At 30.7% G+C, this 26,983-nt stretch overlaps 1 long non-coding RNA gene across 1 annotated transcript in view; it reads left to right on the plus strand.

Moving 5' to 3' along the window:
- Positions 1-26,061, plus strand: part of LOC130451107 (uncharacterized) — a 48,947-nt gene extending 22,886 nt beyond the window's left edge. Inside the window, exon 3 of the long non-coding RNA XR_008910671.1 lies at positions 25,833-26,061. This is a non-coding gene — a long non-coding RNA (uncharacterized LOC130451107). The remainder of the gene's footprint in view (positions 1-25,832) is intronic.
- The last annotated feature ends 922 nt before the right edge of the window (positions 26,062-26,983 follow it).

Here is a 26,983-nt window from a genome sequence, read left to right on the forward strand (position 1 = left end):
AACATATAAATGACGTGATTACTGTTCCTTTTCGGACAAAAGATATGCAAAAGACTGGTAAGAATATTCACAAGTTATTTCAGAATATTTTTAAATGTTGATAAAGAATGCAATGACACAAATTCTAATGAGAAATATTTTGGATTTTCATTGATGGTTTCTTGACCTCATTTATGTACGTTTAATATTACAGATGTTTAAAAGCATCATGTATTGAGTAGCATAGTTATATTTTTTTGAGAAACGAAATTTTATGGCGAAATCAAAAACAAAATATTCATCTTTACACTTATGGAGAACAGAAATATATGAAATTCTGCATCTTCCAATGTTGAAGGCTGTACATAAGTAATCATTACCACAGATTTTTCAACACTAGAATCAATATCTGTATTATAATTGGTTGAACAGAGGGCAAAACTAGATACTCATCTTTCTTCTTTAAAAGAAACATGCCATTAGTTCATATGCTGATATTATTTAGAAGATTATTGAATTTCGGGGTGTGGTACAATGCGTTGTCTATTAACGATTACTTCTTACTGTGATAGAAAATTATGTATATAGAATGATAATTATGCATTAGGGCGGAAAACATGTTTTGTTTCAGCGTGTAGTTCTTGTTTTATCTTAATATCAATTCTTTTGAATGCTTGTTTAATCTTTTTATTTATGGTTTGCTGTATCTTTTTTTCTGATTTCTTCATTTCATATATTACAATATTTTATTGTCTCACCTTTCTTTCTAGTATGTTAATTCTCGTGTCTTGTGCTTGAGTTTTTCTTCGTTGTGCCTAATTGTTATTTTGAGGTATTGGTTCTTTTGGTATTGGTTTCCGCAATGTATGACTGCATTTGATCTATTTTCATTTCTAGACATTCATTGGATTTTTCGATGGTGTTAAATTTTCCCAGTATTTCTTGAAAAGTTTTTTCCGTTTCGCACTCTTTTAGATTTTTTTTATTTGAATGCTGTTCTAGCCGCTCTTACATGCGTAGTGTCTTCTAGGCGGTTTGGTACCAGGTGCCTAGTAACTTCAGCCCCTAACCTACTTATAAGCTATTATCATCTGCTTTCATTTCTTTTCCCTAGATACGCACATGTTCGAGTTGAATCGATGTTGATGAGGTCTGATAAGAAGTTTATTTTGGCTTATCAAGTTTTGACAACTTTTTAGTTAAATGTTTGTCGTCCAATTATACTGGTTTTATGTCTAATCTTTATAAGATTTTCGCAAAATTTTCACATATTGTCGATTTCCTTTGAGTATTTCAGTTTTCCTTAGACCACTATCACTGTATTTTCTATTCAGTTACGTATTTTAGAGTTGTATTCATTGTAGTCATATTTGACTTTAGTCCTTAATGCACACTAGCACGTCTTGTTTGTTCTCTTAATAATAAATATTACAAACAAATTTTTAGAACACCAATGGGAAACTCAGTGTCACTCATTTTCACTCAGTACATCATGGATGATTTGCTCTCGGAGTGTGTGGAAAGATTAGATTTAGTGAAACATTTGGATAATGTATTATGTCCTTTATGACTTATACTAATATCATATTTATTGAAATAATTCGATAAGTGTTGGGAAAGTCCTTATACATATGGTAAGGAAAAATGTTTTGATGTTTCATTTCAGTTTTGTTTTTAAATTAATTGTAGTAGTATCTTTTTATCCTTTACTTGAATATGTTATTTATAATTTTCCCGGATAATTATTTTCTTTCAATGCAATTTTTGCTTTTTGAACAGCTAATAATAATTAATAATAATAATAATAAGCAGAGGAACAGAAAGTTTGTAGAAGAGATCATAAAGGGTGCAAAGAACAACTTATCATGGACTCTGTGATACTTCGGCAAGCACAGAAAGATCACCTGAATATACACACTGCTTTCGTGGATTATAAGAAAGCGTTTAATAGTGTACCTCATTCCTGGCTTATGGAGGTTTTGCAAATTCACAAAGTTCATTTAACTATTGTAAGCTTCCTTTCAACAAGGATGAAGAAATGTTGTGCTTCTTCCTTGCAATGCTCAATGATACAAAGTACGGATTCAGAAGACAGCGAACAGAGACACCAACTATACCATCTCCCATCCTCTTTATATGGACGATATCAAGATATAGGCAGCAAATAAGCGTCAAATCAATCACCTTCTCGATATGACATCGATTCTCCACCGATATACATATGTGGCCCAGCGAAAAAGTGGAAATAGTCCCAATTATTATGTCAGCATCTGTCGTCGTGTCTAAGACCCTGCACGATAGCATTGCTAAACTCTGATTATCAAAAAACCAGAAGGCTGTAATATTGAATATTTGCCACACAGTGCGCAAGTTCATTATGTGAACCGAGCCTAATCATTTTGATCCTTTGTATCCGGCATAGGTAAATAATACCGGCTCTAACCTGAATAGTGCAGAAGTCTTTTGCATAATAATAATTATAATACGTTATCCAAGTATTTCACTGAATTAAAATCTAAAATACTAAAAAACGAAAGAAGAAATCATCATCATCAATATATCAAGTGCATTGTGTACTAATTGTGACGCTGTGTACATAGGGCAGACCTTTGAATATTTAGAAAATAGTCTAAAAGGTCATCAATACGATAAAAAAATAAAACTGCATTAATAAACTATGAAATATCAAAAAAACATAAATTCAATTATAAAGATACAAAAATTTTTGGAACGGAATCTAATACACTAGAAAGGAAATTTTTAGAAATGGTTCACAGAAAGAAAAATCTATAAATGATAAAAAAGACCTAAACAATTTATAGCTCTATTTTGTAAATTGTAATAATAATTTGATTGATTAAGTACTGCTACATATTTGAGATGTAAGGACTGAGGAAAAATTAATTTTTCTTATTAGAGCAAATTTCTATTTTGATTTTATTCTTATTTTGATGTTCATGATGTAGGTGACCTATTGATTAATATAATAGTCAGTGTCAATATCATATTTTGATAAAGACTGAAGTTAAGTCGAAACGTTATCAATCTTTTAAAAATTAACAAATAAGAACTATTTTTAAAACAGAAGAGACCTGAAATCAAGAGCATTTAGAAGCATACATATTTCAATTTTTTAGATTCGTTGAAAAATTACAAATTTCAATATTTTTTCCGGTAACTAAGTTGTAGAATGTAGAATACCTCATTACAAGTTTAATACTTACAATCGATAATAATTTGTTGCATAACTTGGTACCAACTAACCATCAAATATATTTTTTCTAAAACAAAAACCATGAATGCATGAATAAACACAACCCAAGTTACAATTTATTTAATAAATTATCACGGTCTACACAAATGATTTTTTAAACCTTGTAAACAACAACATCCGTTTACAATTTTCTTAAGAATTTATTTGTTACGTCATGCATGAAAGTTCAATAAAGCTTGTGAATTATAAATTCCACTTCTCAAACTTTATTCACAAAAAAAAAACAGTTTACAATTTTTCAAATGTTTTACTGAACGAATTAACAAAATTTTTTAAAATGGTATTTAAAATTAAAACTATTTATATTGGAAAAATGGCGTATAAGAATTCATGAAATATAATCTTGTTACGTTCTAATTTTTAATTTTTTCATTATTTTAGGATTAGGTTATGAGTTTATTAATAAAAATATACTCATTTTAATTGTCAATTAAAAGGGACAAGAGAATTCACTGATAAATATAAAAAATAATAAAATAATACAAAACTATATATCTTGACAATCATTCTTTTTAAAGAATTGTCACTCATCTACATAGAAAGCAACAAAACTTAAGTTATATTGGAATATAATGGATAACATGAATGATAGCCTAATGATTTAATATAAATGTATAAACTCCTAATAATTTTGTTATTCGGCGTGGTTATTAAAAGGTTACAGTCGTATTTGCTAAATTATAATATGTGGATGAATTTTGGTTTATATGGGTGAAGCTCATTCTCCTTTGTTTCCATTCTCCACAAAAATTTGTGAAATTATACTTTTACCCACATTCCAGTGCGAAGAATATTCGGAATTTTGCTGCTATAGACAGCACTACATCTAACTTCGTAACCTCATTTGCAACCGGTTTTCCTGTTTATTATTTTTATTATTTCTCCTGACTGTTGTAGATTTTTTCTTGGTGTCTGTTAATGAATATTTCAGCTGCTTTTTGATATGTTTTATAATTTTCACCAACAATTAGCAAATTTTTTTCCTTGATACTACGGGCTACTAGAATTTATTATTATTTTTTAATATGTATTCAATATTGATTATCACGTATTGAAATATCATGGTAACTTTATTAGAAATGTGAATATGAATTTATTACAGCTGCAGTGTAGACTATAGGAAAATTTACAATATCATCGGCTCAAATATTTTGTAATTATAGCTTTGAACATACTGGGTGTCTCATAAGTAATGTAGGCTTTCATATGTGAAAATTCCTATGCCTCCATTGAAACATATCACATAAGTTGTCTCTAATTCTATAAAACGAGAAATATGGAATATGTGTTTTTTATTGGAAATTGGAAATGTCTAGTAGAGGTGTCTAAACTGCTCCTTTACCTGCCTAAAGACAATATATATAGACGCATTGTTACTTGCGATTAAAAATGGATTGATCTTGATGACCAGAATATAGAAACTCAGTGTTCAGACAACGGCCAATTACCAGAATCCGTCAAAAATGAAGGTTTAAGCTGGAATTTCTGGAACCGTTGGTGATATTCATACTGAACACACTGTTCACACTACCACCACACCAATACTCAAAATTACACTATCTGACGCGCGTTTCGATAACCAAGTTATTAGAGACTGTCTAATTGTGAGTATTGATGTAGTGGTAGTGTAAACAGTGTATTAAGTATAAAAAGAGAGGTTGTTGTGAATATATAGTGTTTACAATGGAGAGCTGATGCGAATGTATGAGGTATTATCGGAGAAATATACAGGTTTAGTTAAGTGAAAGCAGTATCTCACAACAAGACAATGATGAACTACATACTGCGAAAGTCATACGGAATAAGATCGAAGAACTTGGTGGTATTGAGCTCCTACCACTTTTAGTCCGGATCTTAGACCGTCAGATTACTATTTATTCATATCAATGGCAAAAGTATTGCATTGGAATCCAAAAGAGACGTTGAAAATGGAGTGTGACTATTTTTGGTAGCAAAGCCCAAAGAATGGTTTTACCAAGATCTCAAAGACCTTACTGGTAATTGGATTGAAACCATAATATACGATGAACTTCGAATATCAAGGCTTTCTTTTTGTAAGATTATTAAATAAAAAAGTGAACATTAGAAACAAACATTATTTATATAGTTAAAAATCCTAAATAAATTTTTTTGATAACAATTTTTCGATATTATAAAAAAGATACTTATAATTTGAGCTAAGGTCATATTTTTGACATTGGCAACTTGAATATGATTGAAAAATAATAAAAAATAAAATAATAAACTTATGATTTATTATGAAATTAATTATAATAATATTGGTTGCTAATAAACTTCAATTTTTTATTTGCACTTCTAAATTTCAATACTTGTAACTACAGACTTATGAGGATGCTCGAATATCATATTTAATGGACGATATCAATACACGGGCGAACCCCGTCCTTTCCTACTCTTCCGGAGTACTAAAATGTTCAGACGTAGACCTCAATAAGCTTAACACACTAACAAAGTTCAAAATGCACCGTCGTAAGCCAGTAGTGGAAAGTCTTTACCTTACAAGACAAGAAGAGGGCAGTAATCTCCAAACGATGCCGTAACAAAAAATTCTAATTAATTGAAATTATTGTAACAGCGGATGATGGTTGCATTCGATTGAATTTTAAAAATGCTGGAGTCAACCAGGAAAGAGAAGAGCAAACTATTCCTCAAGTTACGGTGCAGGAAGCAGTCCTGCATGGGAAATATCATGCACACCTATAGAAAGATATCATGGTTCGTTTATGTGGTTAAGGAAAGGTCAGTTGTTTCCTGGAACTGAGGGGTACCTAATCTCTGCTCAGGACCGAGTTTTTCGAACCAGAAACTATGACAGAGACGACCTCAAACAGAACATATACTATATGAGCAAGACGTGTTACAAAACAGGAACTATAGAACATATCACAACCGGATTTTCTACCCTTTCTGAAAGTGCTTATCTGTCCTGGCATAACCAATAGTCAAAAATTACATGCAACTAATTAGCAAAATACCACAGCCAAATCAAGAGCAATGTAGAAACAAATAATTGTGCTCTATGCTGGGACAAAATAATCGCCAACAAAACCATGAAATATAATAGAACTGACATTGTCTTGATAAACAAGCTCGAGAAAATGTCTTAATCGTGCCCGCTAATGCACAACCTAGTAAAGACAGAAAATAACAAAATTTATAGGCATGTCGAGGAAAATAACATCTTGGGGAGGAACGGAGAGGTTGTAGAAGAGATCATCATCTGTACCGTCTCTCATCTTCTCGACATTGATGACATCAAGCTATACGCAGCAAATGAGCGTCAAATCAAGTACTTGATATAACAAATCGATTCTACGATTATATACATATGGTGTTTGGACTGTCTATATACAAGACCCTACATATCGAGAAAGACATTTTCATGAACGGAAACGTGCAACTGCTCAATGGAGATATCGTACAGGCAATGGAAAACGGAACAACCTACAAGGACCAACCGCAGAAGGTGCTAGAATATCATAACTACGATAGTTCTAATATCACCAATTGACAGGTGACGGATAACAGACCTGACATCGTGATGGTTGATAGGGAGTCAGTTCAGTCCTTCTCGATGAGCCATACCGAACACCCACAACGTTCTCAACGAATCCCAGTAGAAACCACATCCAGAAGGCTGTGATATTGAATACTTGCTACACAGTGCGCAAGTTCATAATGTGATACCGTCCTTACGCTCAGTAGTGCATAAGTCTTTCTCATAATATTATTGGAAGCAGAAAAGCAGCTTCATTGTTACTCATATAGAAAAGCGTATCGACTATCTTGTCTCCTTTGGAATGTATCCAATTATTTTTCAGTTGGTTTTTTGGTGGTGATTTTGACGCCCTCTCGATACAATAATAATATCAACGTTTGTACCTTAAATGATAAAAATAAAACTGTACAGTTATTACATCGACCATAACCAATCAATATAATAAAACAATCAAATACCGCATCTATTAAATTTAAAAAAAAGTCTAGCGGAATATGAAAATAATCGCCAATGGCATTGTCGTAATTAGATAAGAGAAGAACACCACAGAAACCATAAAAAATATTCTATTTTCATGAGTCGGTGACCAGATGTCTAAATATTTGAACATTCAGTGTGTAAACTTGAAAAAGAGTAAGTGCATTACCCTTACATGGTCCAACAAAGTCAAGATTACTCTTATGAGAATTGTCGAGATTGAATATATAGCAGTAGCGTCACTTTAAATAAATATATGTGAAATTAAGTCTTATTAAAATATAAAACGTTTAAACTAATATAGAATATTGCGATGTTTAAAAGGTAATATAATTATGACAAAATTCAGTATACATTTTGAAATCGAGCTGAGAAAAAACTTTCTAGCATATAACTACTCGACAAGAAGTTTGATTTGAGTGAACTGGAGATAAATAAATCCATTAGACTATGAAATAAATGCATAAAAACATAACAATATCATAATAATATCAACTTGAACTTTCAAAACACAGTAGGTATCCTGGTGGATATCAATAGATAACAATAACTTTTGATAATATGTTTCCATAGCGAATAATCTATATCACTTTCCATCAAAAAATACGGGATATTAATTAGTATTATAACCAAAAACTTGAGGCACACGATGGTATACCCAAATCAAATCTAATATTGAAAGGGCACAAAATAAAATAGTTATCTAGAATCAGAAGATTATCAAAAACGTGGAAAAAAATAAATTTGATGACATATGTCATATGTCAAGAGGAATTATATATGAAAAAAGAGTAAGATAGATAGATAAATTCATACAAACAATACTAAATAAAAGTAGAAGGGAAGGAACTGAATACCAATATATTTCCGAAAGATTGAACAATATTGTCCACATATTAATTTAAATCCCACAAAAAATATATTATGATAGTCAATAACAACTAATTCATTTCTTAAGAATAAATTATAACATTAATCAGTCCACTAACGTAAAAGTACATGAAGTGATCACTGTTTCAGAATGTATTTTTACCGTTGTAAGTTGATTGATTGCATGCATATATTGAAAGTCACAAATAAGTAAATACTTGAAATTAATTCCATTTATTTACTGATCTTCTTAATTTTGAGTTTATTTGAAGTCTCTTAATTAAAAATCAAACCAAATAGACACTTGTCAAGTAAACCACATTACGCGTTTTTAGGTATAAAATGCATGAGAAAAGTGCCCGAAGCCTTCACTTATGACCTCTCTTATACATGTAAACATCAAAGGACATCACATCAGTCAGTAGTACAATAACTTTTAAGGTCTTTGACCTTAAACATCTTATATAATAACATTGTATATATTCATTTGTTTGGAATGAATTTTCTAGAATACTGAATTAAATTCAACAGAACGAAGCAACTGTAATGAAATTATAGATACAAATTATAAATACCCTGTAAAAGTACCGTATTGTACTTACTTAAGTAAGCTAGACAATATTTCACAAAGAAGTTTATTTCAATATTATCAAGCATTGGTGTTATAGTTTATCATCCGTTGACTGACATCCAACAAAGTAGTCCCCGTTTGATTAGATAACATCGTTTCCAGTAAGTTCTCGGAATTGTTTTCAGTGCTTTGGTGCTTTGTTTGCATTAGTTTCTTTGTCATCAGTGTACTTTAAGACGGCATTTTTAATCTGAGAAAGAGTGAAAAGTCGCAGAATGCTACATTGGAACTTTTCATAGGCTGGCAAAGCTGTACTACTTGATTCTCGTTAAATATAGCTGCACTAGGTTCTATGAATAAGGTAGTGCATTGTTGGTAGGTCAATCGCCACTTGTTCAAAGTTTTTATTTTGACTGAATCACATAGTCTCCTCAATACTTCCACAAAGTATTCTTTAAGGTTCATATACCCCTCGGAACATATTCATGATGCAAATCCTATGCCCATGACCAAATGTTCCTCGGAAGATTGAACACGAAGATAAGAAGGTAGTTATGATATTTTTGGGACAAACCTTGTATCTCAATACCAGATTAAAGTCGGCAGTAAGAGCCTGAAGTTTACTTTGTGTATAAAATAAAATATCATTCTGACAAAAATGTCTATTTTCCACAGTTTGTTTGGCATCAGCTCCACTCGATCATGTTATCCACTTTGTAATATTCAAGAATCTTTTTCTAAACTATGTTTATGGTACTTGCTCCTATACTAATCATATAGCGTTTATTTCACATTTGTGCTGGATGGAATTTTCGTGTTTTTATGTTTTCTTAACTTGATTTCAATATTTCATGAAATTTTTCATTGACGCTTGTATATTTTACAGCGGTTTAACCTTCGTTCATTCAAATTTGCTACATATAAAAGAAATTCATTTTGTTCCATGTTCTTTTTCTTCTTGCCTTCTTGGACGTCACAATGGGACTCTGTGTCTTCTTCCACGTATTTGTTCAATACTTATCTGTCCTTGGAAAATACTACCATTTATGCAAAAGTTTTTCTTTGATTTTATCTCATTAACTTTATCTGGTTAATACATTGTCTTCCTTTTTGCTTTTTCTTTGGTTTACCTCCTATAGTTTTCTTGACCATGTGTTCGTTTCTTATTCTTTCTAAATTTATTTTCCTATACATTTTTTCTAATTGTCCAATTTTCTGTTATTATACTTATATCGTTCTATTCATTGAATATTATTTTTTGTTTCATTAATTTATTATCATAAATTCGTCTTGTTTATTTCCATTTTCATTCTTGCAGTTCCTGTATTCCGTATATTTATTAATTTCTGTATTTCCTTGAATCCTTAAGTATAGCTATGTCAATTGCTTTATCAAATAATTGTGTCTAGCTGGTTCTAAATTTTATTTTAAAATTAACTGTTTCACATGAGCATTTATTATTTTCACTATTTTTGTTGATATCTATGTCCCGATTTGTTCTCTGTTTATAATGCCGCTTACCGATCTATAAATGTCAGACAGAATTTTTCTCTCTCTTCTCTTTCCTAGAATTGCCCATCTATCAAATTTTTTTTCTCCTGTTTCTAAAATCGTCATATAAACTATAAATCATATTGTCTACAATCATCGCAATTTGTTTGCTCCCCTTTTTTGTGTACGTGGAATATTTTTTCCCTTGTTTCCTAATCTTTTGTGTTTCCCATACTTGTTTACATATTTCTCCAGTTCCATCAAAACTTTTCAACTGCCTTCAAGTCACAAATAAGTCAGCAAATGATTTCGTGTTTTTTAATAAAATAATTATCCGTCCAAAAACGTAACGTCTCCAACAGATACTGGAAAGTCAGGTTTTATTCACTGAAACAGACTAGTACCCTCGGTATAGTATAGAAAGCGGTCGATTTACAATTAAGTACCCTTCAAAAATCATGTGGAAGCATGTTGACAATCGTTCAAGCAAATACGATAAAAATTTCAGTAACTCCAACGCACCAGTAGATTGAGGATCCAAGCATTAAAAGGAATGAGGAAGTATACCGACTTATAATGAGAAGAACTTCAAAATCTAGCAATATCTGTAGATTCTTTAATAGAATACAAATAACCACGGAAGTAAATTGAAGATAGAGATAAGTAAGAACGGATTATCTGCTGTTATCATCATCTTAACGCAAATTATGTTTTCCTTTCCAATTAACAACTTTTGCTGTTAGTTGCTATTTGAATCCAAGTCATTTATATTTTTGTTATTGAACACAAAAGTATCAAAATTTTTCTTTAGCTGTTTTTCAACGCATTAAGCTAATATAATTTTCTCATTTTTCCCAATACTTTTTAAAGCAACAAGCAATAAGAGTGTAGGAAGTTTGTTGAAACTGGAATTTTATAAGTAACGTCAGGTGAAAAGAAATTAGTAGCGTAAAATCGAAGAAAAAATGCTGAAAATGTGCTTCATCGAAAGGTTTTTCGTAATTTTCCTTCGAAATAATTGCGTGCCAGGCATTTTAAAAGAGACCATCGCTACAGGAGTAGTCTAAGCCCAATGTCTTGCATATACAGTAATATATGGTAGTGGCATATTAATGTTGGCGAGTAATGATCCGGACATATCAAAACGAAATGAAAGAAAAGATGCAAATATACAGTAGCCCGTTTATTACCTTAATGAAAAATTAGTAGTATCCAAAGCTGCATAAACATTGAATTCAAACATGAATATGAATAAAGTCAAAACAAAAGTCAACTATTGAAGAAAGGAACCAAATGGAGAATAAGATAAAATTATGAAGAGTTAATTGTAGAGAAAGATAGATCGTGTTAAGATGGATGTAGTATAAGGTAACAACAGTAATTCGAGGCAATTTGAAGTGATTGGTTGTAGAACAAGAATGAAAAGCGAATTTTCCTCTTTTTAACTATCGACATCTCTCTCTCTCTCTCCCATTGGGAAATATAATGAACCGTAATAATGTTTATAATATTAATTATTCAAAAACATTGTGTATCGTCTGTCGTTTATAAAAATCAATCAATTACGATACGTTCGTCGGAAGAGATAGAGTTTTTTCCCTGAAGGAACTGCGAACATTATTTTCGAAGCAATAATATTTGAAAAATATCAAGATTAAAGGTAAAAATATTATTCTAGCGTGATGAAAATCACATTTCATTTGAACTAAATTGTATTACATATTATAGGAAACGAGGGCTAGAAATATCTGATAGTTTTTAATTGAAATTGAGGATGGCGCTAAATTAGAGCTTCTGAATGGCAAATGAATAGATTGCTCTAAGAATATCCGAAAAGATAGGAACAGGCCAACGTATTAAACTTTTCTCCTTGCAATTTAGAGCTACTAAGACGACAATATTGACAAAAAGTCAACCGCCATCAAATTGCTATCTTTTTCTACATAAATATTGGAAGAGAGCTCAAACTCAAAAAAAATTAATAAATATATTATTGTTCAGAAAGTTCCCACAAAATCTAAATGTTTTATTATTTTATTAAGGAAAATAATTATTCTTATAAAATTCTACTTCAAAATTTTTCAGAGAATGTTAAAACCGCCCCTGACAGTATCGGCTGATTTTGGAGCAGACCAAAGTGTATAAGAAGTTAATGTCTTTACGGGCTGTGAAGGGGGCAATTTGCAAGTCTGATTTTTTCAGTAGGGGCATGTTACTTGATTATTCTTTAAAACAGTAGATCTTTTACTCCCTTACCCTACGTTGTACAAGTCATTGAGTCAAAAGTCCTTACGTTAATTTGTGAGTGTCGCAACAGCTTGTACTATGAATTTATTTTCTTTCACACCCCTAGGGTTTTCTTTTGCTTTTTTATTTCTTCGAAAGCTTTGTTTTAATAGTTATTTATGAATAGATTGAGTGTAAGAGAGAAGATAAATTTTAACGTCCCTGTTTGAAACTACATAATTAATAAAATCATAGAAAGTTCATAATTATGGGTGACCTTTTGATTTATTCGAATAAATTTATCCACAATTTTTTGTTTTATTTCTATTTTCATCTGAAATTAGACGGATTTTATCAAAAAATCAAGTGGGAATTATAAACAATGAGGATGACCTAGTTTATAGTAAATGCTAGAAATGGTTACTTTCTCTAATGATATAATACATTGAAGGGAACTCAATAATACCGAAATCATATCGATTTTACTCTGAATATCGAGTAGGATATTAATTATAATTTCACTAGAAAAAAAAATGAATATTGAATTCTATTACATTCTTTCTGGGAATTTCAGTGTTGATGCTATTGGTGACGGTTGAAGTGGCTAAATATGCACGTTTCTTATTTTTTTAATGATATTTCTACGAACTATTCAGAGATTTGGGATATGTGTGTCCTTTGCAATTTCTTATATATCTGCTTTCGAATATGCTGAGGTAGAGTTAAGGAACTATTTTACGAATTATTTATTTTTTTATATATTTCAATATTTTTGGCTGCTTAACGTATCCATTTATTTAACTAATTTACATCCTTACAACAATCTTCCTTTTTTTCTCGTAATCAATATTGAGTATTAAATTTCAAAATCTTGTGTTGTTTATAAACCCTAGGATTATAGTTAATATGTTCCAAATTTGTGAACTCTTTTTTGCAAAAGGCTGCTCCATTCCCAATCTATGCCAACTCCGCAGTGAGCTCTCATTGACATTTAAAACAATTCTATAATTTCTCATTTAGACCTTCGGACATTGTTGGCTGACATTGTTTATCTTTTTTCAGTAATTGCCTGTATCTTTCTTTATGTGCCCGAGCAAATTTCTAAATTACATAATTAATTAAATTTAGCTCTCCGTTTCATTATTTTCACTGTACATTCTTTATATATTCTGTGCCCTCTACACTGCTGAAAGCCCAACCTTTAAACATACCTGCTAGATTTCTAATACAGACACTAAGATTGTAATTTTGATGTTTACGAAACTGCATTATATATATATATATATATATATGTATATATATATATATATATATATATATATATATATATATATATATATATATAGGTTTGATTTTGTTACAAAAACTAAACAAAAGTATTTAAACGTCACGTTCAGTGTTTACTTGGTAAAAAGGTGAATAATTTTTAATCATAAATTAAATATGCAATTTTTTTAAAAACAGTCAATTTTAGAGTGTACATTACGAGAGATAATTTAAACGGATAAAATAGTTTCATAAGATGGTAAAATGAAATACTAGGTGTTCCTACTGAATATACTGTTTACACCACCACTATACCAACACTAACAATTACACTGACGCGCGTTTCGATAACCAAGAGACTGAAGGTAAAGGTTACCTTCAGTCTATGAAGACGATTTTTTAAAGAAAGGTAGAATTTGACGTTTCTACTTTTCTTTAAGTATTTATCAAAATATGATATTGACACTGACAATTTGCGTATTTATATTAATCAATGGATCACCTACATCATCAACATCAAAATAAGAATAAAATCAAAATAGGTATTTGTTCTAATAAGAAAAATTAATTTTTCTTCAGTCCTTATATTTCTTGTCTTAGAATTTACAAAATAGAGCTATAAATTTTGACTTGGGTTGTGTTTATTCATGCATTGGTACCAAGTTATGCAACTAATTATTATCGATTGTAAGTATTAAACTTGTAATGAGGTATTCTACATTCTACAACTTAGTTACCGGAAAAAATATTGAAATTTGTAATTTTTTAACGAAGCTAAAAAATTGAAATATATATGCTTCTAAATGCTTTTGATTTCAGGTCTCTTCTGTTTAAAAAATAGTTCTTATTTATTAATTTTTAAAAGATTGATAACGTTTCGACTTAACTTCAGTCTTTATCAAAATATGATATTGACACTGACTATTATATTAATCAATAGGTCACCTACATCATGAACATCAAAATAATAATAAAATCAAAATAGAAATTTGCTCTAATAAGAAAAATTAATTTTTCCTCAGTCCTTACATCTCAAATATGTAGCAGTACTTAGTCAATCAAATTATTATTACAATTTACAAAATAGAGCTATAAATTTTACTTAAATTGTTTAGGTCTTTTTTATCATTTATAGATTTTTCTTTCTGTGAACCATTTCTAAAAATTTCCTTTCTAGTGTATTAGATTCCGTTCCAAACATTTTTGAATCTTTATAATTGAATTTATGTTTTTTTGATATTTCATAGTTTATTAATGCAGTTTTATTTTTTCATCGTATTGATGACCTTTTAGACTGTTTTCTAAATATTGAAAGGTCTGCCCTATGTACACAGCGTCATAATTAGTACACAATGCACTTGATATATTGATGATGATGATGATTTCTTCTTTCGTTTTTTAGTATTTTAGACTTTAATTCAGTGAAATACTTGGATAACGTATTATAATTATTATTATGCGAAAGACTTCTGCACTATTCAGGTTAGAGCCGGTATTATTTATGTATCCCGAATACAAAGGATCAAAATGATTAAGCTCGGTTCACATAATGAACTTGCGCACTTTGTGGCAAATATTCAATATTACAGCCTTCTGGTTTTTTGGTAATCAGAGTTTAGCAATGTTATCGTGCAGGGTCTTAGACACGACGACAGTTGCTGACATAATCATCTTCAGTCCTTACATTTCTTTTCCTAGAATTTACAAAATAGAGCTATAAATTTTACTTAAATTATTTAGGTCTTTTTTATCATTTATTGCTTTTTCGTTCTTATGAATGTGAACCATTTCTAAAAATTCCCTTTTTCGTGTATTAGATTCCGTTTCAAGAATTTTTAAATATTTATAATTGAATTTATGTTTTTTTGATATTTCGTGGTTCGTTGATGCAGTTCTATTTTTTTTTATCATATTGATGATCTCTTAATCTATTTTCTAGATACTGAGATTGTTTGCCCTATGTAGACAGCGTCACAATTAGTACAAGGCACTTAATATATAATATTACTTCTTTTGTTTATTGTTCTTTTAATTTTCAATTTAGTTAAATATTTGGATAACGTATTATATCCTTTATGACTAATACCGATATCAGATTTATTAAAATAAACAACATATTCAAGAAATGGATAAACATATACTACAATCAATTAAGAAACAGGACAGAAACGAAACATCAAAACATAAAACAATTTTCCTTGCCATATATACAACATCTTTAAGTCTTTATCAAAATATAGCTCTTAGCTCTTACTATCTTCTGGTCACCAACTAGAAGCAATAACCGGGATTCGTTTGTATACTGAACGTTTTTGTAGAGTAATGAATATTTCGTTTAAAAACAGTTTTGAAAACTTGACATTTCGACCCATTGTGGTCTTTATCAAAATAAAATTTGACATTAACAATTTTTATAATTAGGTGTGTGATATGAATGTTATCTAACAAATTTTCCAGAACTTGTTGGTTTCTGTACCAATCAATTCAAATATCATTATTTTCGTTTCTAATAAATAAGGTGTCAAGAAAGAAAACAATTTTTCAGCATTATACCTTTCTAAAGTGGATTGTATATGAAGATCAAAACTATTGAAATCAAATAGAAAATTGTCAATTCCATTGATTGGAATGGATGAAATTATATTATTTACATACTTTTTGATGAAAAACAATTTGAATGGTAAAAGATTCAAAATTATTACAAAATCCAAAATATAATCTACCACACAATCTGCTAGTATAGAAGAAGTCCCAAAGATTTGTTGGTAGTTTTTATATGTTGTATTGAAAATGAGTGTTAGTTACTAATTCTAATAGAGTGAACATTATTAAAAAGTGATATCACCTACATCTAAACCTAAAAGAACATAACTGTGGTAATACCATATTATTGAAAATTTTATATATTTTAAAGAAGTTTTCAATATAACAATTATAATCATTTTGTTGTAATTTCAGTGAACCAAACACTGAGAGGTTTAATTTATATACAGTGCTTTTCAGATAAAAGTATCACCTTTAATAACTTTTGTAATACTGGTATTTAGAAAAAATCCAAAAACACGTCAATTTATGTTGGAAGGGGCAAGCATTATGGCTTATTTAAACTTACTGGAAAAGCCACCCCCTCACCCCTAGCAGCATCCCCTTTATTTTTTTAAAGTACTTTTCATATTTTTTATGTAAAATTTTGATACTCCTCTTTGAGCTGATTTCAAAAATGTATAATACTTGTAGGTTAAAGTGGTTAGTTTATGAGATAAACAATTTTTCTTTTAAGAGCATAAATTTTACTTATTATTTACTTTCACCTTATTTGCCTGTACTAAAATGGGTTGTACAACAGTTCAAACTCTTTAATCTTTTTAACTGTGCTATTTATTCTACTTAAAAAATCCAAACAACAAAAAACTCTACTTTTTATTAAAGTTTGACATTGTCAACTAGAATTTGTAGTCACTATTGATAGTGTAATTTGATACATTATTTATTTTGTTTCTCTGTAATGGTTTACTCTTTGCAAGAAAGAATTGAAATTGTAGGTTTATACTACCAAAATAATAATTGTGCAAGAGCTGCTGCTAGAATATTTAACGAATTACATGACGGAAGACATGCAACTCATAAGTATGTAATTCAACTGATGGAGAAATTTACCACAACAGGGTCTGTTTGCAATAAAGTGCATAAGCGAGAGGGACTCGTAAATAACGAAGCAATCCAAGTGGCAATTTTAGGGCAAGTCAGCTTAGAGGCTCAACAACCCCAATCGTTGTCAACAATAAGTAGAGCGATCGGTGTTTCATCTTCTACAGTTTTCTGAGTTCTACATAAATTCAAGTACCACCCATACAAAGTTAAGTTGGTGCACGAGTTGAATGAAGATGATTTTGATCGTCGTCTAGAGTTTTGCGAATCGATGACGCAAATTATCAATAACAATCCACAATTGTTAAACAATATTTGCTTTTCTGATGAATGCTCATGGTCATTAAATGGCTTAGTAAGTAGGCAGAATTGTAGATATTGGGCTGAAAGTGATCCACATATTATGCGTGAATTCCATACACAACATCCCCAAAAGTTAAACGTTTGGTGTGTTATCCTAGGTGACTACATTGTCGGACCTTTCTTCATCAACGAAAATTTAAATGGTGAATCATATCTTGAGTTACTCAGGGAAGGGGTTGACCCACGTATTACAACAATAATAGAAAATGATGATAACCTTTCCGAAGATTTACTGGTATTTCAACAAGACGGAGCTCCCCCACACTATGCTATGCCTGTCCGACAATTTTTAAACGAAACATTCCCCGCTCGTTGGATAGGTAGAAGGGGGCAGATGATGGAGTGGCCACCTAGGTCACCGGATTTAACACCCCTAGACTTCTTTTTATGGGGGTATTTAAAAACAAAAGTTTATGCTACCCAACCAGAATCTCTGGATGATTTACGAGAGAGGATAGAAAATGAATGTCGACAATTAAATCCAGCCGTATTAAGCGATGTCAGAGAGGCATTTCAAAATAGATTATACCATTGTATGGAAGTGAATGGTACTCATTTTGAACACTTATTGTAACTTCATAATAAATAGCACAGTTAAAAAGATTAAAGAGTTTGAACTGTTGTACAACCCATTTTAGTACAGGCAAATAAGGTGAAAGTAAATAATAAGTAAAATTTGTGCTCTTAAAAGAAAAATTGTTTATCACATAAACTAACCACTTTAACCTACAAGTATTATACATTTTTGTCAATCAGCTCAAAGAGGAGTATCCAAATTTTACATAAAAAATATGAAAAGTAATTTAAAAAAATAAAGGGGATGCTGCTAAGGATGAGGGGGTGGCTTTTCCAGTAAGTTTAAATAAGCCATAATGCTTGCCCCTTCCAACATAAATTGACGTGTTTTTAGATTTTTTCTAAATACCAGTATTACAAAAGTTATTAAAGGTGGATACGTTTATCTGAAAAGCACTGTATATTAGATAAGACATATCAATTATCATTCATATCACCCACTTAACGCAAAATTAATTTAATCAAACAGATGAAAAATTAAGTCCTCAAAATTTATAATCCAATTTTTCATGAATAAAATATTGAAATACTTTACAAACTTTTTTATGAAAACTCATATCCTCCATATCTTTTTGTATAATTTATCTGACATTGACACGAACATTGAATCATCATATTCAAATGTCATTTCTAACATTTCTTTTCCATATATTTATACAACTTTACATAAATAAATCAGTTACTCCTTTCTGGAATGTTTAAATAACACAATATAAAGAGAGCGTACATTCAAACACTTAATATTCAATCTATTTTACCAAAATAAAAGATAAAACACTAATCAATAAATTGCCTAACATAGTATATGAAATACCTTGTTTAAATTGTGTCAGTTGGATAACTTTTCATAAGAGTGATAGCAGATTATATCCTGATAAATGTTCATTAGCGACTAATATCTATCACGAAGGACAAGTTTTGACAACTGAAAAAAAAAACTTCGAAAAACGTTTATTTTTAGAAACAACATATTTTGCACAAAATGATCAATGCATTAATAAGAAAACTGATTCAACTAATCTTAGTGTAACATATGCTTATCTTTTAGATTTTGAAAAAACAAATTCTAGGAAAATTCAGCCCCATTAACAACCAACTAACTTCACTTATAACTACCTAACCTATAAAATTTATTGTCATTTATATTCTAGCCAATGAATATTCAACTACATTCATAACGACCTAAACTATTGAAATTTAATGTTATACATAAATTTACCAAACAATATTAAACATCATTCATATTGACTGTTTCACCATTTGGAACCATTTCATGGTAAACCACTTAATGGTGGAAGAAAATGACAAACAGCTTCGACGTTATATTCATAAACTCAAGTCTCGTTACAGGTAAAGATACATTTGATGAATGTAGGACTTTTCTACCTTATTAAGCATCTCTTTTGTTGATGTTTTTGCAAAAGATTCAGATCTTTTGGTACGAGTCTAGCGTTAACTCTTTTCATACCAAGAGCAGAATAGGTTCATTCGATCCATAAGAGATATTGAGAGCATTGGCTATCTCATGGTTACCGACAAGATGATTTTTTAGTACCATTTCCTTAATTTTTTCGATGTAATCTCCGTCAACAGAAATGGATGGGCGATTCGAATGAAGAAAGTTTTCGATGACATCACTACCTTCACTGAGTGCATTTCTGTCACTCAAACATTTGCGTTTGCGATAAAGTAGACTCCTCAAAACACTTCTGCAACGTTTTCAACGATTCCGTACCTGTGATTCCATTGGAAAGACAAAATGTAAAAGCAAACTCGTTGAACTTTTTTTCCATTGTCAATATCGCCAGACAAACTTTTCGTATCATATCTTAACAGCTAACAAACAATAATTGATACGAGGGTGTTTCAAGTTTCAAGATATTTACGAATATATATATATATATATATATATATATATATATATATATATATATATATATATATATATATATATATAGTCCTTCAGGTATAGATTACCGATTTAAAACAAGGACTGTACAGAGGAATACCCATCAAATCGATGTTTTGAAAATTCAAAAACGTTTTTATTTTAACTAAATAGTATTCTAATTTTTGGTAAACAAGTAAACAAATGCTGGTGTACCATTCAGAGTTGACCATTCTACGTTGCTCTAATGGGACGGTCGCGATATGTCCAGTTATTTCGAAAAAACAGGCAACATTTGCTTATAAGTGTGAAAAAATTTTGCTGGATTTGACACACAGACGATTGTTGTTTAGTTTCGGGTTCATATACATAGATCCATGAATCTTCCCCGTCACGATTTTATACATCTTTTTGATGCCAAATGCTAATGCAATATTGAATGTATGTCAATAGAGCTGATACTCAAGTATGCCTCAATATCATGGTTTGTTACATGACGATCTTGCAATATCAGTTTACGCATAGCATCGATGTTTTCTGACACAATAGTCGATTTTGGATTACTTTCACGAAATGTATCCTGTAGCGAAGTGTGACCACGATTGAATTCGGAAAACACGATGGCTCGACATGGTGCTTCATTACCAAAAATGGAAACGAGTTGATCGGCACACTGCTATTGGTTTAATCCACGTCGACGGTTATAAAAAATCATAGCAGGAAGTTTATCATTAAAAATAACTTTATTATGACGTCAGATTTGACATATTCACATTAGTACTACAGTATATTAAAACCTAGTAGCGGCTTACATGCATCAATCCGGGTCAATTTTGATCGTTTACCTTTTCATGGGTAACAAGATTAAGAAAATTCTATTCCAAAATGTAAAACAATCCCAAATAATTGTAACATAACAACAGTTGTATATTCATTTCTCACGATAAGAGACCGTAGTATTCACAAATACTTTTCATAAGTAACGATAAAAAAAACATATATTTTAGGCAGTACAATTTACTTGGTAAAACTATTAAATCATGCAAGTAGTCATTCAGCGGTTGCATGTTACACATCCTCTGGACATAATAACTTAGTCACCTGCTATAAATCTGCAGCCTCATTATTGAAATGTTCTTAATTGAAATATCATGTTTTGTCAGCCTCTGAGCGGCAAAAGTTTGGTGTATTCCTTATTAGCTGAATCTGGCTTCTGAAGTTGCTGTTGACTTATCAACTCAGTGGCGTGTGACACGCACAATAATCATAACTTACAATAACTATCTAATAAATTCAATCCATCTTTTTAAATTGAACTGAAATATAATTCACATTGTATATAAATGATTTCATACTTTTATCAAAGAGAATTTTGGGTTGGGTTATTTTATTTCGACAGCTATTTAAAAACTTAAGAATGTTTTGGACTTAAAATGTGGCCTAGATCGACAATTCTGAGGGAGTGTGATTTCTCACAAGTTTTAAAGAATGTTTCTTTTTCATTCTTACACCATTACAAAACATTAGTTTTCTCAAATTATTTAAAAAATCACAAATTCATTTTCAGAATAGTCTGATATCATTAATTTTACTAATTAGTACATAAATTATATGGGGAAATCAGGTAGGTATTAAAAATGTTGCTATCGTATAGTAAATAAAATTTTTAAGATCATTGTTTGTGAAACTGCCAATAATCGTATGATAACTATAAATGCATGTTATAATGATATTCTTTTAAATAACATGTCTCATAAGTGAAAATATAAGACTTGTAATAACTTAATAAATTACTAAAGACATGACCAAGTGTTTATTCTAATCAATCAAATTGATTGCATCAAATTATTGCGTAATGGAATTACAACATTTTGCTACAAATATATAATAAGTATGCAATCCGCTATAATGAAGCAAACAGCAGGTATGAGGTTACACATTCAACTTCTTAATTTATGGAAATTGTTGCTATGATTATAAAAATATATAATTATGGAATTGGTTGAGATGCGGATGAAAAATTGACAAAATAATATAAACAGAAGCAAGCGGTTTTGAGTACATAAAAAATTAATAACCTTATAATATAGCCACACAGCAATTTATATCTCCGGAAGCTTATGTGAAGCAATTTTTAGTTGAAACTTGTCATATTATTTATGTTTTTTTTCATAAATATAATTCGTTTTCTTTATAATCAGAATAAATGAGGATAATATAAATAATTGGTTCTAATTTCAACATATTATATATATATATATATATATATATATATATATATATAATTAATTTATCTTATTAGAACAAAGCTCTAAGTTGATTTTATTCTTATTTTGATATTCATGATGTATCTGACCATAATACAATATAATAAGTATGTATGGGTATATAACAATAATAATTGTAAGTGAAATTTCATTATTTTTATAAATTTATACATATACTTGACCATAAAAACGCCGAAATCTCAACATGTTGAATGAGGGAACTTCACAAAGGCACGAAATACATACATGAACAAAATCAGCAATAGATATCACTTTGACTCTCACATTAATCTGAAATGTAATACCATTTTTATTTGGAAGCGATCATTTTCCAATAAGGATTTCATATTCATCAAATTACTCTGAGAATAATAATTTACTAAGACCAAAATGGAACCTAGGGAATGCAAATTGAGCAAAATTTAGCGAAAAAATTGAGACTAAGATTAACACTACAAAAGACATGTTAATCACAAACGTAGAAATTCTCATAGGAACTTTCACATTTACTGTTATAGAAGCGGCAAAAATACACATAGGATATAGTTAAGTACTAGTAAACAACAAACCACTACCTTGGTGGGACAAAGATTGTCAAGACACAATCAGATTTTATAAACAATATTTCGTTTAGTTTAAACGACATAACAGAAAATTTGATTGGATATAAAAAACAAAGAGCTCAGCAAGATATATTATGAAACAGAGTATAAGCGAATCATGGACTAAATTCGTGTCCACACTAACATTCTCATCCCTATTATCCTTAGTTTGGCAAAATATCCAAAAGATGTCTAGAATTAAACAGCCACCAAGAATCTCATTCTTAGCTATAAATAATAACCTCATCACAAAACCAAGTGAATAGCAGAAACATTAGCCTCACAATATAAACATTGCTGTAGTGATTCAAATTATGATCCAGAATATAAGAGATATTAAGAAAGAATAATCAAAAGATTTTACTGAAACTGAAACAAATCCCATCAATTACCTTTTTACCAAAACAGGACTTTATCAAATTCTGAGATCACAAAAACAGACTGCTCCTGATCCAGACCAAATACCTCTAATATTCCTACAAAAACTCTCAGTCATCACCAAAGATTACCTATTAAAACTATACAACTACATTTGGATTAATAGTCTTCCCTTCATGCTGGCACAAAGCCGTGATAACTCCATTTATGAAACCCGACATAACGAGAAACAAACCAGACTCATATCGATCAATATATTTTACTAATGTTTAATAGCAGACTGCTCTGGGTAATATAATAAAATATGAGGCTTATTTTTTAAGTAAGTACCGTTTTGGAATTAAAAAAAGAAGTGCAAAGATATCGCAATAATTTCCGTGAATATTTGAGGCACTTGTCATAACGTGGCACCAGTTTTTTAATACCCTCCTCATAAAATTCTGCCGCCTGACTTGTTAACCACTGTATCACAACTGTTTTGACTTCGTTATCGTCTTGAAGACGCTGACCGTCCAGCTGTTTCTTCAAGTGCAGGAACAAATGGTAGTCGCTGGGCGCAAGATCAGGGCTGTAGGGAGGATGATCTAGAGTTTCCCAGTGAAAGCCACATGTGGACGAGCATTGTCATGCAGCAAAGCGATACCCTTACTCAACTTGCCACGTCTTTTGTTCTGGATTGCACGACGCAGATTGTTCAATGTCTCACAATAAGACGCTGCATTGATTGTCTCATTACGAGGCCGAAACTCCACTAGCAATACTCCTTTTCTGTCCCAAAAAACTGTGCACATAATTTTCCGGGCAGAGATTGTTTGCTTAAACTTCACTTTTTTGGGTGATGATGAATGTCGCCATTCCATGGATTGTTGTTTCGATTCTGGTGTGACGTAGGCCACCCATGTTTCGTCACCAGTAACAATTTGGTCTAAAAAATCTTCACCTTCATTGTGGTACCGCCCAAGGAAAGTCAATGCACTTCCTAAACGTTGAATTTTGTGCAAATCCGTCAACATTTTTGGAACCCAACGTGAACACAATTTCCGGTATTTCAAGTTCTCAGTCACAATGCGATACAAAGCAATACGAGAATATTGAGGAAAGTAGTCGCACAATGATAAAATTGTAAAGCGTCTCTTTTCTTTCATCTTTTCATCCATTTTCTGCACCAAATCTTCATTAACGCCCACTCCGTTCTTCATCATGCACATTTGTGCGGCCATCTTTAAATGCTCTCACCCATTTCCTTACCATTCCATCACTCGTAATGTTTTGTCCGTAAACTTCACAGATCTCACTATGAATAACGATCGGCTTTACGCCTTTAGCACTAAGAAATCGTATAACAGCCCGTACTTCACAATCGGCGGGACTCACGATTTTCGGAGACAACACTCAGGAAACAACGTACACAATTAAGAATCAGACTGTAATGGCGTCAGTGCGTAGACAAGAGATGTAGGTATCCAGCGCGCATGTGCGGAACGCCGATCTTGGGCTGCGGCAGCGGAATCGCAAAACGGTACTTACTTAAAAAATATGCCTCGTAATTTATTAACACCAGAACAAAGTGGATTTCGCCAAAACAGATGCACAGCCGATAATCTGATAGACCTCCAATCTGAAATAAGCAAAGGATGGACCAATAAACAAGAATGCAAACCAGTAAAATCTCAAAATTACAACATTGGAGAGAGCAAACATTTTATACTTTATTAAAAATTTCCTTACAGATAGATATTTCCAAGTAAGGATAGATAATAAGCTCTATCCTCTTTCTCATTGCGATCTCCGATATCTTCTACACAAGCTATACGTTAGTCAAAGGAAGATTGTATGACGATGATCTGATACTGTTTGCAAAAGGTAAAAATATGACTACTCAAAAGCGCATATACAAACTGCACTAGACAAATTAAGCAACTGATCTAACACCAAAGGATTGAAATTCTCTGGAACAAAAACAAAGTGTATTAACTTCTCCAGAAAATACATACAATAAAAGCGCGTACTGATCTCAGAAGGTCAAAATTTAGAATTTTTGGAAAATATTAAGTTTCTAGCAATTATCTTTTATAAAAAACTTACGTGGAAACAACATTTTTTATCGCACCAGTTTCGTTAAACTTACTGAGACTAGACCTTGTATTAGCACATAAATTTTTAAAGAAAACTTTGGTTGAGATACTGTAAATGTAGCTATAACTCCGAAATTATGGCATTTAGGTCTAGAGAATATGAGAATTTACATGAAAAATAATCAGTATTTTCTAATGATTTCTAAAAACAAAAAATATATAAGGTGATCCATTTGACATAACAAAGTTCATACAGGAGAGATCTGACAACAATGTACATACCACCATAAACGCTGTATCACAAGACGGTAAGCATATTATTTTTATTTTCTATTTTTAAAATCTCATATTTTTGTTTCAGTTTTCATTTCCTCAGTAAAATTCCAAGAGCCAGGCAAATTGAGACCTTGGAATCAACCAGGAAAAAAGGATGAATCGTTGCGTGGAGTAGGCAAATTGAGACCACGGAATCGGATCACTATCCTATCTCCACAGTTCTCTTGATAATGGTTCCAAAGTGGAAGCCGAAACGTCGAGAATTATATAGAAAAGAAGATAAAATTATTAATGAAAACTAATTTTAAAACAGAAGAGACCTAAAATCAAGAACATTTAGAAACATAAACAAGGTCTAGGAAATAACAAATATATATATATATATATATATATATATATATATATATATATATAAGTATATAAGTAATATAAGTAAAAGTTACATTCTGCCAGGGACATACCTGGTGATGTAAAAATGAAGAATATGTATTTTCATGCATTCACTTATATCTATAGTTAAAAACATAAATGTACAGAGAATGAATGTTGTACCACTTATGTACTTGCTTTATACATAAAATATTTTCTATTTGTTGATACCCTCATGAATATTCATAATATCTACTGGACATGTAAATAGAAAGTATGTTATATCAGGTACATACATATTCTCAACATAGAATATAGATTATCTTTTATACATTCGGGTATATCTTTAATATATACGTAAATTTAGATTTGTTGATACCCACATGAATATTTATAATATGTACCTAATATTGATTATAAGTTACATTCTTTCAGGCACATCTATAGTAAATACATTAAGGTACGGCGAATGGTAGATGGCGCTATCTACGCCGTCCGTATTCATTCGTAAATCTAGAACAATAAGTCTCTTTTTTTTAGCCAAAGATTAAATTTAAAAATTCAATTCAATTTTTGATTTGTGTGTTTATGGAACGTCATATGTATATGCACAGGATAAAGGGAATGTGGGATATGTTTAACTATTTATTTTGATATTGTTTTGTTGCTAAACTATCTTGATTTTAGGCTTTATTTAATTAATTTTTTTAAAAAACATATAAAATCTTGACGTTTGAATCTACTGCGGTCTTTATTAAAATATAATTTAATATTGACATTTTTCATCATTATATTAATCAACATATCTCCTACAACATAATTGATATTATCTTTTGCTCTACAAAACTAACATTTTTATGGACAATA

This window comes from Diorhabda sublineata, chromosome X (assembly GCF_026230105.1).
Source record: "Diorhabda sublineata isolate icDioSubl1.1 chromosome X, icDioSubl1.1, whole genome shotgun sequence".
Taxonomy (NCBI): Eukaryota; Metazoa; Arthropoda; class Insecta; order Coleoptera; family Chrysomelidae; genus Diorhabda; species Diorhabda sublineata.